Genomic DNA, 16,459 nt, shown 5'->3' with positions numbered 1-16,459 from the left:
AACAGCATTCTTTAAACAAAATGAAACAAAAACATAATTACAAATAAAATCAAAGAATAAAAAGGCTTCCTACAGGAAGTTTTTATACACATAATAATATACATTGTGTCAAGTGGGAAGTCAAAAGCAAAAATGAGAGAAATTTCTTCAAAGTGATAACCAAAATATCCAAATCTAAGAATTCAGATAGCTAAAGACATACCTAAGATTCATCTCCGTCAATACTGTGTACTATTAAATAGCTCTTCAATATAAAAAGGAAACTGAACAACACACTGAAAATAACAAAACAGGAAAAGCACAGGGCCAGGCATGCTGTGCACACCTGTGGAGTTCCGGCACTTGGAGGCTGAAGCAGGAGGATCGCAAGTTCAAGGCCAGCCTTGACTCTACCACAGACTCTGTCCCAAGTGAGAAAGGGAGCAGCAAGGAATTAAGAACAATAAATGCAGAGAAGAGTCTCCCCCAAAAAAGACAGAAATAAAACAAAATAAACCCCAAAGTTTGTCTTTAAAAAGAGAAATAGAGAAGTTTGAAGTGCTGATAATAATCCTTATGACTAATTAATTATCAACAAAAAGGGATAAAACTGGAATGCCTAAGTATAAATCACAAACAGAAAGACATCAGATCTTTAAAATTCAAGGGGCTACCATACACATGCCATGAAAAATCTAGGTGAGATGGACACTTTAAACAAATGACATAGAAACTGATTCTACCGGAGAAGAAATAATTCACCAGACTTCAAGAAATGGAGAAGGAGACCTCCTCCTTAAACCACCAAGCCACTGAAGAATCCTGACAAGACTTCCATGCAGGCTGTCACGGCACCACTGAAATGACATCAGGGCACACAAAAACAACAGCCAATGTGTTTTATAAAGACAGAGTAATACTGATTACCAACTCTGACAGACTGCACACACAAAATAATTAAATATAAATAAATAAATGAATGAATGAATAAATAAATAAATAAATAAATGATAAAAACATACAAAATCAAGTACATTTAGACTTCTGTAATAATCTAAATACAATGCTAACAGGACATAGCTTCACATCAAAATACACTGCCTCACAAGTTATAGATGTAGCTTAGTCAGAAGAACGCTTGCCTAATATACATGAAGCCCTGGGTTTGATCCCAGCACTGGACACAATAGCTGAACTGGCACATATCTGTAACCTTAGCACTGAGGTGCCAGGATCAGAAAGTCAGGGCCATCTTCAGCAACTGCAAGAGTTCAAGGACAACCTGGGTTACCCAAGACTGCCCCATATGTTTGTATATATAATGCATCATGATCAAGTAGGAATTATCCTCAAAGCAAATGATTTTAAAAATATATTCACATAATCCATCACATTAACTGTCTCCACTTAGGGCAAAGATATCTAACATCTAAAGCTCATTCAGGATATAAAAAATATAAACTGACAGATACTTTTCCAACATGACATACATACATACTTGTGTGTGTGTGTGTGTGTGTGTGTGTGTGTGTGTGTGTAATACAGGTATTTATAGATATATAGATATATAGATATAGATATATAGATATAGATATATATATTCACACAAGCAAATAGAGTAGCCCAAAGCACTCTCCTTATTTTAGAAACACCAGTTACTGCTGGGCATAGTGATGCACATGCCTTTAATGCCAGCACTCAGGAGGCAGAGGTAGTAAATCTCTGTGATTCACAGCCATCTACACAGTTACAAGAGAGCCTGACTACATGGAGAGATCTGTCTCAGAAAGAAAAGAAACACCAGCTGCTAGTCAGGCATGGTACCATACATCCCAAAACTTCAAAGATTAAGGCAGGAGACTCAGGAATTCAAGACTGGCCTCTACATATTCAAGAAAAGAGCCGGGCGGTGGTGGTGCACACCTTTAATCCCAGCACTCGGGAGGCAGAGGCAGGCGGATCTCTGTGAGTTCGAGGCTAGCCTGGTCTACAAAGCAAGTTCCAGGAAAGGCGCAAAGCTACACAAAGAAACCTTGTCTCGAAAAGCCAAAAAAAAGAAAAAAGAAAAGAAGGAACCAGAAGCCCAACTCAGTACACAGACTATACTTAACATGAGCAGGCCCTGGGGAAAAGATAAAAATGAAATAGAAAATACTATTTATGATAGACAAAAAAAGAAAATCAAAGAGGTCAGGAGTATCTAAGTGGCACAGAGCTTGCCTACCATGTATGAAGCCCTGGGTTTAATTTCCAGCATGGCAGAGAGCAGGAAGGACCAAATACCCAAGTGTAAATTTAAGAAATAACAGGTATGATAGTATACACCTATAATCCCAGTACCTGATTTTTTTTTATTTTTTATTTTCTCTGAAACAGATTCCTGCCATGTAGACCAGACTAGCCTCAAACTCACACCCACGCCAGGCGATAATCCTAGCATTTAGGAGGACAAGGCAAGAACATCTTGAATTAGAGGCCAGGCTAGACTACACAGCTTGGAGGAGTGGGAATCCATCTAAGAAAAACAAACAACAAAAACACAACGTTCCTAAAAGACAAAACAGAATTGGCATAGGAAGATAAACTATGTTCTTGATAAGAAGACAACATTATCAGACAATGGTCGTTGAAGGAAAATTAATATCTCAACAAATTCCATCAAGCATCTTATCTTGGACCTGGAGAAGCTGAATGTAAGATTCATTTGGAGTAACAAAGAAGAATAAAATGGAAACCCCTGAAACACTTAGTAGGGCAGAGAAGCTGTGTCAGCAGATGTCAAACCTTCAATAGCAGCAAAGGCTCATGGTCCTACTGCATGAGCAGACCAACAGATCAATACAACAAAGGTGAAATACAGAATAAACAGCTGCAAACATGACGTAAAGGCAACATGTCCAGCCACGGATTTTGTTTTGTTTTGTTTAATGAGTAGTGTTGAGATACTCGGGACAGCCAAAAGGAGAAAAAGCAGCTGACCAAAATGGGTCTACTCCTCAAACTAACCTACAGTATAAACTCCATGTGAACTAGAGGCTTAAATGAAAGGAAAAAACAACTATACAAGGTCTGATGTAGTCCAGGCCCCTACAGAATAAACTCCATGTGAAGTAGAGGTTTAAATGAAAGGAAAAAATTATACAAGGTCTGATGCAGTCCAGGCCAGCCTTGAACTCTCTCCGTGACCACAGACGACCTTAAACTTCTGATCCTCCTGTCTCTACATTCTGAGTGCTGGGATGGTTGCCATGCCTCATTATGCTGGGAATCAAAACCAAGGCCTCCCATATGCCAGGCAAGCAAGCTACTAACTGAGCTACATCCTGGTCCAAATAACATTTTTAAAAATAAGATCTAGAAGCCAGGCATGGTGGCATACGTCTTTAATCCAGCACTCAGGAGGCAGAGGAAGACGGATCTCTGAGTTCCAGGTCAGCCTGCTCTACAGAGTAAGTTCTAGGACAGTCAGGGCTATGCAGAGAAACCCCGTCTCTAAATATTAATTAATTAAGAAAGAAAGAACTGGGAATTAAAAAATAAAAACTTTCTTATTTGGCTCAAAATCAAGAAGGAAAAGATGGACCAATGTAACTGCTTAAAATCTTGCATGGTAAAAGAAAATAAACAAGGGTTGGGGATTTAGCTCAGTGGTAGAGTGCTTGCCTGGCAAGCGCAAGGCCCTGGGTTCGATCCTCAGCTCAAAAAAAAGAAAAAAAAAAGAAAGGAAGAAAAAAAGAAAATAAACAAGATAAATAAATACATATATCATAAATGTACAAAAAAATGGGGGAGTGAACAGGCCTGAGCACACGCCTTGAACAGGCCTGTTTGCCAGCGTGCCCTTTAGCTGGCATCTAAGAACTAACAAGACAGCTCAGGAAGATTCCGACCCTTCCCTAAACGATAATGATGGCTCATTGGCTACATGGCCCAAACAACTCAATGTATAAGGAGCCCTTCGGTGACTTGGAATTTTGTTGCTGTTAATTTTTATTTATCTCTATTTTATGTGCACGGGTGTTTTGCCTGCATATATGTCTGCGCACTACCTGTGAGCCTGGTGCCCCTGGAGGCCGCTGGATCCCCTGGAACTGGAGTTAGACAGGTGTGAGTCACCGTGAGGATGCTGGGAATCAACACAGGTCCCCTGGAAAAGGAGTACAGGAGCAGCTCCAGTGACAGCCATGGGCACTGGGTGCCCAGCTGCTTCTCCTGGGAACAACACTGCCGTGTGTGGCCAGTTCACCAGGAAGAACTGGGTCCACCCTGTCACCGGTGCACAGAAGGAGAGGAGAGGCCTGAGCAGTCTGCACTGGGTTTCCTCCAGATTCCTTCCCGCGCTCCTTTCCGACTGCTTCTGTTCTGTAACGAGTCTTCCCAGCAAATCACTGAACCCGAGAGTGTCTGTGGAACCCCACCCACACATGCATCCTAATATATGGAGAACTTCTAAAAATAAAACAGAGAGCCAACACCCAGAGAAACAGTTACAGAAATGGAGATAAAAGGAAACACAAAAGGCTTTTAAGCATGTGAAAGATATCTAGCTCCCCACCTAACAAGAACGATGAGATAGCACTGCTCATCTTCCAGGTTGGATAGAAAAAAAAAAAAAAAATCAAACATTGCGGTGGCAACATGCTGTGACGGTGCGTCTGCAGGCATAGGCAACAGCTTGCACACTACTGCAGAGAACACCCAGCCGCCCTTGCACCCGGAGGTCCCACTCCTAGGGACTTGTTCCAGAAACACATAGACACAAAGTATATATACATACACATACACACACACACACACACACACACACACACACACACACACACCTCCCTTCTATTTCCCCCTCACACACCCAGTGTCACGTGGGTAGGCAGCTCCCCCCACTCTCTCCTTGCTCTAGGTTGCCTTTTCCCTTTCCTCGTTCTTCTGTCTGCACTCTGCACTCCCAAGGAATAGTCTGGCCTAGTCTGCAGAGTCCCTGGGCCTCAGCTTCCTGAGACAAGAACTGTTCTGTTATCACAGTGCATCTTTCTTTACCTCTTCACTCCATCTTCAGCCATAATTCCCTCATCCCCCACCCTACTTGCTTTTGCCTGTGTGGGGGGTGGGGGGCACACTTGTGTACTGGAGTGCACAGGCATATGTGCATGTCTGAACATGTGCACAGGGAGGTTCAAAGTGAACACTGTCTTCTTCAATCAATCTCCTGTAGCACAAATTGTTAGAAGGTCTTGTTAATGAAAAGAAACCTGGAGCCAGGTATTGGGGTGAACGCTGGAAGATCAGAGAAGCAGAACAAGCCACGGCTTCCTCACCTGGCCAATTCCTCAGCTGATCCTGTTTCCTCAGACCGGAAGCCTCTGAGTCCTCATCCAAATGGATCTCAGCTGAACTGCTGCTAAAAGCCTAAAAGCTTAACCAGCTCTAGTTCCTGGTTTTCACACCTTATATACCTTTCTGCTTTCTGCCATCACTTCCTGGGATTAAAGGCTCTTGTTACCATGCCTGGCTGTTTCCAGTGTGGCCTTGAACTCAGAGATCCAAGTGGATCTCTGCCTCTGGAATGCAAGGATTAAAGGCATGTGTACCACCATTTTCTGGCCTCTATATAGAGTGGCTGTTCTGTTCTATGACCCCAGATAAGTTTATTAGGGTGCACAATACTTTGGGCAACATAGTATCACCACAATCTCCACATTATTTAATGAGGCTAGGTCTCCTGCTGAACCCAGAGCTTGCCAAGTCTAGCTAGTCTAGGTGACTGGCTTGTCCAGGGATCCCTTGTCCATGCGTCCTGAGTGCTGAGGTTACAAGCAGTTGCCATGACTGTCACCTGGATGCTGGGATACAGACTGGTCCTTACGCTTTCCAAGCACTTACTCTATCACCCAGCCACTTCCCCAGCCTCCACCCCACTTTTTCTTCTTGTCCCTTAAGTTCTACCTTCTGTTTACCTCTCTCTTCTACTTTCTATCATTTTTACACTAGTCACTGTTCTGGAGTCTTCCTTTTCTTTCCATTTATTCCCATAGTAACTAATCCGTTACTAAACACAGAACAATCAATGTCTCTTCGATGCCTAAAATGACTGTCAGCCAAGAAGTGAATGTCCCACAGCTAACTGTGCCTCTATTTTCAGAGCGTTCATTCTACCCCTGGATAGTCACTGCTGTTACAGACAATGGTCCACTCACAGGGAGGAGTGAGGGTAGAGCCTGGTGTCCTGAACATCAGTCTAACAGAAAAAATAAAAATTAAAACACAAAACAGCAGCTCAACCCTACTTAGAACTTGGTCTCTCCAAAACACTGCACACACATCCACTGAAACAAGAAGGGCAATGAAATAAATCTGAATGTTTAAAAAATGCAAGTAACATGAAAAAAGAAAGAAAATCTCTCCTCTAAAATCTACGAATCCCAAAGTAATGTTCACCCAATAAGAGTGAGTTACATGACATTCTAGACAGAGAAGTCAAAATAATGATGACAAATGTGCTCAAAGAAATTAAGACATAAATTAAGCTATCAAGAGATGGCTCTGTGGTTAGCAGTACTAGTTGCTCTACCAGAGGACCTGGAAGGTTTGATTCCCAACACCCACATGGCAGCTCACAACCAGGGGACCCGATGCCTTCTACGGTGTGGGCACCAACCACACAAGTGGTCTATATACATACATACACACACACACACACACACACACACACACACACACACACACACACACGTTAAACCTAAACACATAAGATATTTTTCAATTATTAAAGCAAAAGGAAAGAAATGAAGACATGAGTGGACTTCTGAATAAATGTCAAAAAAGCACAAACAGGGAAGCCAGGGCTGAAGAAAGGACTCGATGGTTAAGAACACTGGCTGTTCTTGCAAAGGATCTGGATTTGATTCCCAGCACCCACACAGTGGCTCACAACCACCCATAACTCAATCTCCAGGTTAACGCCCTCTGATGCCCTCTTCCTGACTGGTTGGGTACCTGCAAGCATGTTTACATATTCTCTCTCTCAAAAAAAATATTTAAAAATATACAAATGGTACATGCAAGGTCTTTTGGACACCATAAAAAGATTAAATCTATGAATTATGAGCATAGAAGAACTCCATGACAAAGCTGTAGGAAATATTTTCAATACAATTATAGCAGAAAAATTCCCAAGTCTAGGGAGAGGTCTATCCCAATACCAGAAGCACATACACCACCCCCAAACAGAAAGGACCAGAAAAGAAACTCTCTAATGTCATATCAGAGTTAAAACACCAAATATAGCCAGGTGGTGGTGGCAGCGGCGCACACCTGTAATCCCAGCACTCGGGAGGCAGAGCCAGGCGGATCTCTGTGAGGTCAAGGCCAGCCTGGTCTACAAAGCAAGTTCCAGGAAAGGCACAAAGCTACACAGAGAAACCCTGTCTCAAAAAACAAAAAAAAAAAAAACACCAAATATACAGAACAAAAGATAAGTATTAGACACTGTAAGAGAGAAACACCAAGTCATATACCAGACAGGCCCATGAGAATAACAGCTGATTTCTCAATAGAAACCTTAAAAGTCATAAGGTCATGGAACAATGTATTTCAAGTTCTGAAAGGCCACAGCTGCCAACCCAACTAACTACTATAAAATTGTAACTAACCTACTATAAGACTGTCATAATTGAGATGAAAAACATTCTATAATAAAGGCAGACTAAAAGGGTTTGTGTTCATTAAGCAGGCTCTATGGAAAATTCCAAAATTAATTACTTGGGCGAGAGAATGATAGTCATCAAGGTGGTTACAGCAGAAAAAAAAATTAAATATACTGGAACAGTAGTTTAACTAGTGAGAATTAAGTTAACACCAACTACAATAAAATCAGCAAAATGCTAAGAATTAATGCATACTTTTCAATAATAATCCTGAACACTAATGTCTCCATTCTCAATTAAAAGACAAAGACTAGGAGACTGGATTTTAAAACAGGATGCATTTGTTTGCCACCTCCATGAAACACACCTCACCATCACAGGCAGACACTATCTTAGGGGGCAAGGATGGGAAAGGGATTCCAAACAAATGGAGCCAGGAAATAAAGGAGTTGTTGTTCTAGCATCTGGCAAAATGGACTTCAAACTAAAACTACTCAGTGGAGATTTTTTAAGATGTTTTTAAGTGTGTGTGTGTGTGTGTGTGTGTGTGTGTGTGTGTCTATGTCTGTATCTGTGTCTGTCTCTAGGTGCCCAAGGTGTCAGAATCCCCCAGGTACAGGACGCTGTGAGCTACCACGTGGTTGCTGGGATGTGAACTCCAGTCCTCGCAATAGCCATATGCGCTCTTAACTGCTGAGCCACCTTTCTAGCCCAGGATTTTATTAGTTTTAATATATATATATATATATATATAAAGGATGTGTGTGGGAGTTGTTCATGTGAATGAAGTACCTAACAAGGCCAGAAGAGGGCAACAGATTGCCTGGAGCTTGAGTTACAGGTGACTAAGGGTTACTGAAAAGCACTGAGTTTAGGTCCAATTGGCATTCCCCTATTGAGAGAAAGAAAGAGCACTCAACCTGTTACCTTTATACTGTGAGGCTACTAACATTCAAGGTAATTAACTGCATGGTTCTTTAGATTAAACCACGGCAAAAAGACCAGGACATATTCTCAAAAAAGCTAGATTGTAAACCAGCCACCAAGGGTGCTGGGAACGAAACTCTGCAGAACAGTAGTACATCTGCTCAAATGCTGAGCCATCTCTCCAGCACCATCAGTGGAGATCTTTCAAGAGGTCACTCATCCTAACTAATGGAACCATCCATCAAGAGCACGTTACAATTCTAAACATACTCATTGAACATGGGAGCACCCAATTCCACAGAACAAATACTCTTAGATATAAAGCCAGAAGTTAACCCCAACACAGTAAGAGTGACTTCAAAATTCCATTCTCATCGACACACATCCTAACAAAAATAGTAAACATCAGAGCTAAATGGCATCATAAATCAAAGGGACCTAACAGACGTCTGCAGAACAGCTCATCCCAACCCTGCAGAATACACACCCTCTTCAGCAGCCTATGGAATGTCCCACAACAGATCATATATTAGGACATAAAACAAGTCTCAACACACACAAGGAGAGTAAAATAACTTTTTGTATCCCACCTGGCCACCGTTAAATAAAGCTAGAAGTCAGCAGCAGGAGAAACTAAAGACAGTTCAGAAACTAAACAATACACTGTTTAATAATAAACAGTTTGCTGAAGAAATCAAGAAGAAAATTTTAAAATTTCTGGAACTGAATGAAAATTAAAAGTCAAAAACATACCAAAAACCTCTACAACAATGAAATCAGTCCTCGATGAGAAATCCAAACCTATGAGGACCTAGACTTAAAAAATCAGAGGAATTCTCAGGCTGGAGAGATGTGTGGTGACATTGTGCTCCCCGAAATATTGTGCACCCAAATAAACTTATCTGGGGTCAGAGACAGAACAGCCACAATATTAAACACAGAGGATAGGCAGTGGTAGCACACGCCTTTAATCCTAGCATTCCAGAGGCAGAAATCCATCTGTTCAAGGATACAGCCAGGCGTGGTGACTCACGCCTTTAATCCCAGGGAGTGATGGTAGAAAACAGAAAGGTTTATAAGGTGGGAGGACCAGAAACTAGAAGCATTTGGCTGGTTAAGCTTTTAGGCTTTGGAGCAGCACAGTTCAGCTGAGAGGCTTCCAGTCTGAGGAAACAGGATCAGCTGAGGAACTGTCAAGTTGAGGTAGTTGTGGCTTCTTCTGCCTCTCTGATCTTCCAGCATTCACCCCAATAACTGGCCTCAGGTTTGATTTTATTAATAAGAACTTTTAAGATTCCTGGTACAGAGATGGCTCAGAGGTGAAGAGCACTGGCTGATCTTCAAGAGGTCCTGAGTTCAATTTCCAGCAACCACATTGTGGCTCACAACCATCTATAATGAGATCAGGTGCCCTCTTCTGGAATGCAGGTAGAACACTGTATAACTAACTGTATACATAATAAATAAATAAATAAATAAATAAATAAACAAACAAACAAACAAATAAATAAATAAATAAATAAATCTTTTTTAAAAATCAGAGCAATCTCAAGTAAATAGCTTAAGTGTGTACCTTCTAGCCTTGGGAAACAAGAATAAGTCAAACTCACAAGCAGCAGATGTAAAGAGAGAGTTCAGAGCAGAGGGGGCTAGAGAGGCAGTTCAGTAGGTAAAGGTGTTCACCACCAAGACTGACAGCCTGAGTTTGATCCACAGGAACCACACAACAGAAGAGAGAACAGACTCCCACAAGCTATCTATCCTCTGACCTCCACATGTGTGTTGTGGTGTGCCCGCCACAGCATATGTGCATGACTATGTTGTGTGCACCACACAACACACAGCTCCCAAATAAGTAAACATGATATTTTCATCTTTTAAGATATTAAAAAGTATCAAGGCAAGAATTAATGAACTAGAAACAAAAAATACAAAAAATTGACGAAATGGTGCTCTTTAAAAATAAAAAAAAAAAAAGGATCAACAACTCCTTAGCCAGAAAAACTGAAAAGAGAAAAGATCCAAATTAATTAAATTAGAGATGAAATGGAAAATTTTAAAACAGATACCAATGAAACTCAAAAAATCACAAGGACACACCTTAAAAACTTATATTCCGAGTGGGAGGAGGAGAGGGATGAGGATCTGTGGTTGGTGTATAAAATGTAAAAAAATTTTAAATAAAAAAAATTTATATTCCACTAAAGTGGAAAATCTAAAAGAAAGATGAACTTCTAGTACATATGACCTATCAAAGTTAAACCAAGATGAGACAATTTAAACAGACCTATGATAAGCAGTAAGATAAAAGCAGCAATTAAAAATCTCCCAGTAAGAGGGGAAGGAGGAATTGTGGGAGGTAGAGTAGTCGAAGACACTGGGAGAGCATGGCCAGTGGAATCAACTAAGCAGGGCTCACGGGGCTCACAGAGACTGAAGCAGCAAGCTTGGGTGCTCTGCATATATGTTATAGTTGTTGACTTGGTGTTTTAGGGGGGCTCCTGACAGTGGGAGTGGTGGTGTCTCTGACTCTTTTGCCTGCTTTTTGGATCCTTTTCCTCCTACTGGGTTACCTCTTCCAGCCCAGTCAGAATGTATTGTATGAGAGAAGAATAATTTTTTTTTTAAATCTCCAAGTTAAAAAAAATAGGCTAGGCCTAAAGGAATACACTAACTCTACCAGACCTTTAAGGAAAACTAACATCAACCTTTCTCAAATTATTCCATAAAACAGAAAAAGAATACTTCCAAATTCATTTTACAAAGGCAGATACCAAAAGCAGATAAACACACACACACACACACACACACACACACACACACACACACACACTACAGACTAACTTCCTTGATAAACCTAGACAAAGAAAAAAAAATTATCAATAAAATACTTACAAACAGTTGGGGCGGTGGTGGCGCACGCCTGTAATCCCAGCACTCGGGAGGCAGAGGCAGGTGGATCTCTGTGAGTTCGAGGCCAGCCTGGTCTACAGAGCGAGATCCAGGAAAGGCGCAAAGCTACACAGGGAAACCCTGTCTCGGAAAATAAATAAATAAATGAATGAATGAATGAATGAATGAATGAATAAATGAATAATAAATAAATAAATCTCAGTGCCAGGTATCTCCCACTGAGCTGTTAGTCAGGAAGGCCCCCTAAACAATAGAATCAATCGGCGCTACCGCTGTGGTTGCGGGCCAGAGCTAAGACCCTATGGCTGGAGGCATCACGTGTCTTATCTATGCCCACACAGTAATGCTGCTCTCAGTTTTGCTCAGAAAAGCGTCTCCTGCCCCACCCCCACCACCATGGTCAGCAGCAGCTACAGAGACTTAGGAAAAAAAAAATGACTGTTGAATGACAACCAGTGGGAAACCTATATGACCCCCTCCAAGGCTCAGGGAACATGTCCAAAAAAGAGGTGGAAATCACATCAAAAACCAGAGGAGGTGGTGGGTGCATACTGAGTTCCAGGCATGGTTCATAGCTGCGGCACTCTTGAACTCACAGACTGATGATTACCTGTGCAAGAGCTACACAAACCTGGACCAGTTGCCTTGTCATGGAAGGGAGGAGGCTTATGGGCCCCACTCCTCTCTGAAGACTTCTACAGAATTAATGGGGGGCAGGGGCGGAGAAGCATTTTCTTTAGTAGTGTAGCCATGAGTAAGGTGCCTGTGCTTTTGTAAGCAACCATCATGAAACTCACTACCCCTCCCAAGCAAAAAGCATAAAAGGCGAGGGGTCTGGGGAACTAATTAGGAAGAGGAAGGGGATTAGCAGGAAGGAGTTTGAAAGGGACGAGAAGGAAGGGAGTGGAATATGATTCAAACATTCTGGAAGCTGAACTCTCATCTTTCTGATTGTGAGCCTAGCTTTTAATGGCTAAGCTGACTTTTCAGCCCTGAAGTACATTTTGTACATGTATGAAAATGTCATAATAAAACATATTACCAATAAAACCAATCATTGTGTATAATTAATATACACTAATACACTTTATAAAAAAAAATGAGGTACAAAAAACCAACAGCATTCTACAGCAGCCCTTAAAAACTGCACAACCTGTATCTACCAGAAACACCAGACAGCCAAAATTGAGGGACATTATACAAGACTATCAAAATGACAATACCTTGAAACCAGATGGCTAAGGAACTATTCCTGAAAACATGAGACATGAAGGACATAATGGCCATGTGTGGCAGTCCACACCTATAATCCCAGCACTCAGGAGGCTGAAGTAGAAGGATCACACTTTAAGACCAGCCTGGGCTACATAACAGGACCTTCACCCTTTCTCCTTAAAAAAGAGAGGAGAAGAGCCGGGCGGTGGTAGCACACGCCTTTAATCTCAGCACTCGGGAGGCAGAGCCAGGCAGATTATCTGTGAGTTCGAGGCCAGCCTGGGCTATATAACAGGACCTTCTCCCCTTCTCCTTTAAAAAGGGAGAAGGGGTTGGAGAGCCGGCTCAGCTGGTAAGAACACTGGCTGCTCTTCCGGAGGACCAGGGTTCAATTCCCAGAACTCACATGGCAGCTCAAGACTGTAACTCCAGTTCCAGGGGTTTCAACACCCTCATACAGACATACACACGGGCAACATCAATGCACATTAAATACAACAAAATAAAAAGATGACCACCAAATACAATGTATGGCACAATGGCAGACAGGGTTAGACTCCAAGAAAGACAAGAAATGAAAGTGTCCACAAGCACAGCTTGCAGAGAGAACAAACAATACTACCACATAAATGTTAACTTCTCTCACTTTAGTAACTGGTCTCTGACTGTATAAGGCCTTGCTCTCAGAGAGTAGACATTAAAACGTGTTAAGAGGATGATGCCTGCAACCTTCTTCTAAACAGCTCAGAAAAGTAACAATACATCAGGAATAGAGAATGATACAAATGTTAAAAGTAACAATACGGGCTGGGGATTTAGCTCAGTGGTAGAGCGCTCGCCTAGCAAGCGCAAGGCCCTGGGTTCAAGCCTCAGCTCAAAAAAAAAAAAAAAAGTAACAATACATCAGGAATAGAGAGATGTAACAAATGTTATAATAATACAGGCCAGGCAGTGATGGCGCACGCCTTTAACCGCAGCACTCAGGAGGCAGAGCCAGGCGAATCTCTGTGAGTTCGAGGCCAGCCTGGTCTACAGAGTGAGATCCAGGACAGTCACCAAAACTACACAGAGAAACCCTGTCTTAAAAAAAAAAAAAAAAAAAATTTAATTTAAAAAGAAGAAGAAGCAGCTGCTGAAGCTAGAAGAGTACATACTGGATTTTGTTCTCTCCCGGTTTTCAGTAGACTTGGAATTATTTCAAAATCGGTTTAACTATGGAAAACTACTTCAAGCATTTGGTTGAGATATGGAGACTGGATTTATGGAGTTTCCTCTGAGAGCTCAGCAACCTAGTCATCCCTTAAATAGCTGAAACTTTATTTTGGGGTCTCATAGATACCTTTGTCTGTCACAATCTTGGCCCCAGCATACTTGTGCACACTCAGCTGCTCTGAGGGTTTATCAGAGTTGAAATCACCAGCAGAGACGTATTTACTATAAAACGCCAGCCAGATGAGCACAGTGGCTCACACCTGTAATCTAACACTTAGGAGGCTGAGGCAGGAGGATTTCTCCAAGTCCATTCTACCCCTCAATCCCTGCTATCTTTAGCTGCATTTTACATTTTGTTCTACTCTGAGGCAAAACTCAGTCCAAAATGATTGAGCTCTCTAAGAAATGCAAGCATTACTAATACGTGGGAGCTGGTAAATTCAGGCTACGCAGTCTCCCTTCTGCTCACACACCCACCGGGCACTAGGGACTCACAATAACCACGGGGCCTTGGACGGCAGAAAACACCCATAGGAAACCCGCAAGTTTCCCCATCACTGTGTCCAAAGCCTGGGACAGCCTGCAGCACAGCTTTGGGCCACGATGGCCTACTGAAGGTGAGGGAAGCATTAATCACTCACTTCCAAAGGTCGAAACTGAGCACATTTTAGATATTTATAGCAAGAACAATGAATAAGGTCTCAGCTTACTAATATAAAATAGAGCACTGTTAAACTCAGGAGAGCATTGTTTCGCTGCTACCACTATGCTTTATATTTCAGCAGTCTGGGCAACACAAAAAACAAAAATCCCACATGCAGACATTAAAATGAGAACCTTTTACACATCGCCTTCCTTCCTGACACTACCACTGAAGGGAGTGTCAGAGGCAGGGTGAGAGAGACTGTGCCCAGGGGAGCCAGCGAATGGGGAGTGGGGCTGTAATAGCAATACTTATTTGAACTTGTGTTTGGGGGAGCAAGCAACTTCTCAAATACACAGCCACAAAACTTCTCCATAATGTGTCTTTGCAAAAGAAGAATGAGCACAAATAAAAAGTGATTTCCAGCTTGTAGCCACTGCTAGTTTCTGAGCGACAAAAGGAAAGACTATCAGTAGGAGATGGACTGCAGCATTAGAAGACACCCCCACAAGGTTGTCAAGGAAACCAAACCACGTATATTTTTCTACAAAAAAAAAAAAAAAAAAAAAGAATCGCAGGTAAGGTGAACATGCCACAGCACATTTGGTGACAAAGGACTACCATCCCTTGGAAAACGTTTTAAGAGGCTAAATCGATTTGCAAGCTATTTATGAAGTACTTTGTGGGCAAAGCCAGCAGGCATTCCCAAACTCCCAGGTTGGAGGATTCTGCTGCTGCCTTCCTAAAAGCAGCTAAGCCTGCCTGGGCCACTGACAGGGCAAAACATTTCCTAAGGTCTTTTCCGAAAAATTAACATCATCAAAAAAGAAAGGAACTATCCCCGTCCCCTCCCCACCCCCAAAAAAGGGAGAGGAGAATTCCTAATTTTAGACTTTTTTTTTTTTTTTTCCAAAATGGAAGTCTTTTTAAATGCATTGGTGTGCGGGTGCGGGTGCGTGTATGTGTGCTTTAAGGGCAAAGACTGAGTGTGTGCAAAGCAAAGCAGTAGCTGAGCTTGGCTATGCCATTTCAGAGTGAAAAGGGAGCAATGTGGGAAGGGGACAGGGTGTCAAGTTGGCGGGGCACGTGTAAACCTCTCCACGAGTAGGCGGTTGGAACAGCAGCAGGGCAAGGTGACACGCTGGTGACAGCACTGGGTGAGGACCGATGACAAGCACCAAGGGAGGGGAGGGGACGACACGGACACACCGTGAGCTCTCAGGTGTAAGGCCTGCAGCGAAAGCATTGCAGCAGCATCCTGTGAGGTGCAGCCCGCCCAGGAACCCCGCAGTCCCATCCCCTCAGCACCACATCATCTCAGAGCCCCATCCCTCAGCTCTCTATGCCCTCGGATGGAGCCCCGACCTCTCAGCTCCCCATCCCCCAGATGGAGCCCTATCCTTCAAACTCCCCCATCCCCTCAGACTGAGCCCCACTCCTCAGCGCACCACCCCTGCGCGCTCCTCCCGCCGTCTGACCCCGCGGGGGAAATAAATGGCTTCGGGACGCCCAGCGAAGCGTGAGTGGGCGAGATGGGGCGCGGCTCTTACCCGGTGCCGCAGTCAACCACGCAGGGAGGCAGCGAGCCCGCCATGCTCGGCCACGAGGCGCTCGGTCCCCGCCGGCGCCCCAGTCTGCGCCCCGGAGCCCAGTGCCCCGATGCCGGTTCGCCGCCGGCGCCGCTCCTCCCTAGGATCCGCCGGGAGCCCAGAGGCGCCGCCGTCGCATGACGTCACTCCATAGTTAGCCAATCGGGAACGCGCACTCTCCGCCCTCTTGTCATCCATCCTTAGTGCTGGCAGCGAGGCGTTTTAGCCTACGCACCCATCCAGTTGAAGCGATTGGAGTTTATTTTTAACTGGCATAAGGTGAATATGACCCTATTTACGAGGCCTGGATTCTTTCTCTTCTCTCTTTTTTTAACTTTTTT

At 43.0% G+C, this 16,459-nt stretch overlaps 1 protein-coding gene across 2 annotated transcripts in view; it reads right to left on the bottom strand.

The window, feature by feature from the left end:
• Actr3b (actin related protein 3B) overlaps nucleotides 1-16,205 on the bottom strand; it is an 84,235-nt gene extending 68,030 nt beyond the window's left edge. The window contains exon 1 of one of the 2 annotated variants that reach the window (XM_036180909.1): nucleotides 16,080-16,205. The gene's annotated coding sequence lies outside the window, so the exon portion shown is untranslated. The remainder of the gene's footprint in view (nucleotides 1-16,079) is intronic. The other variant, XM_036180908.1, reaches the window with a different exon arrangement.
• Nucleotides 16,206-16,459: the final 254 nt, after the last annotated feature.

The sequence above is a fragment of the Onychomys torridus genome, chromosome 3 (assembly GCF_903995425.1).
Source record: "Onychomys torridus chromosome 3, mOncTor1.1, whole genome shotgun sequence".
NCBI classification, from domain to species: domain Eukaryota; kingdom Metazoa; phylum Chordata; class Mammalia; order Rodentia; family Cricetidae; genus Onychomys; species Onychomys torridus.
Note: the sequence above shows the minus strand (reverse complement) of the source record. Positions and strands in the feature narration are given on the sequence as shown.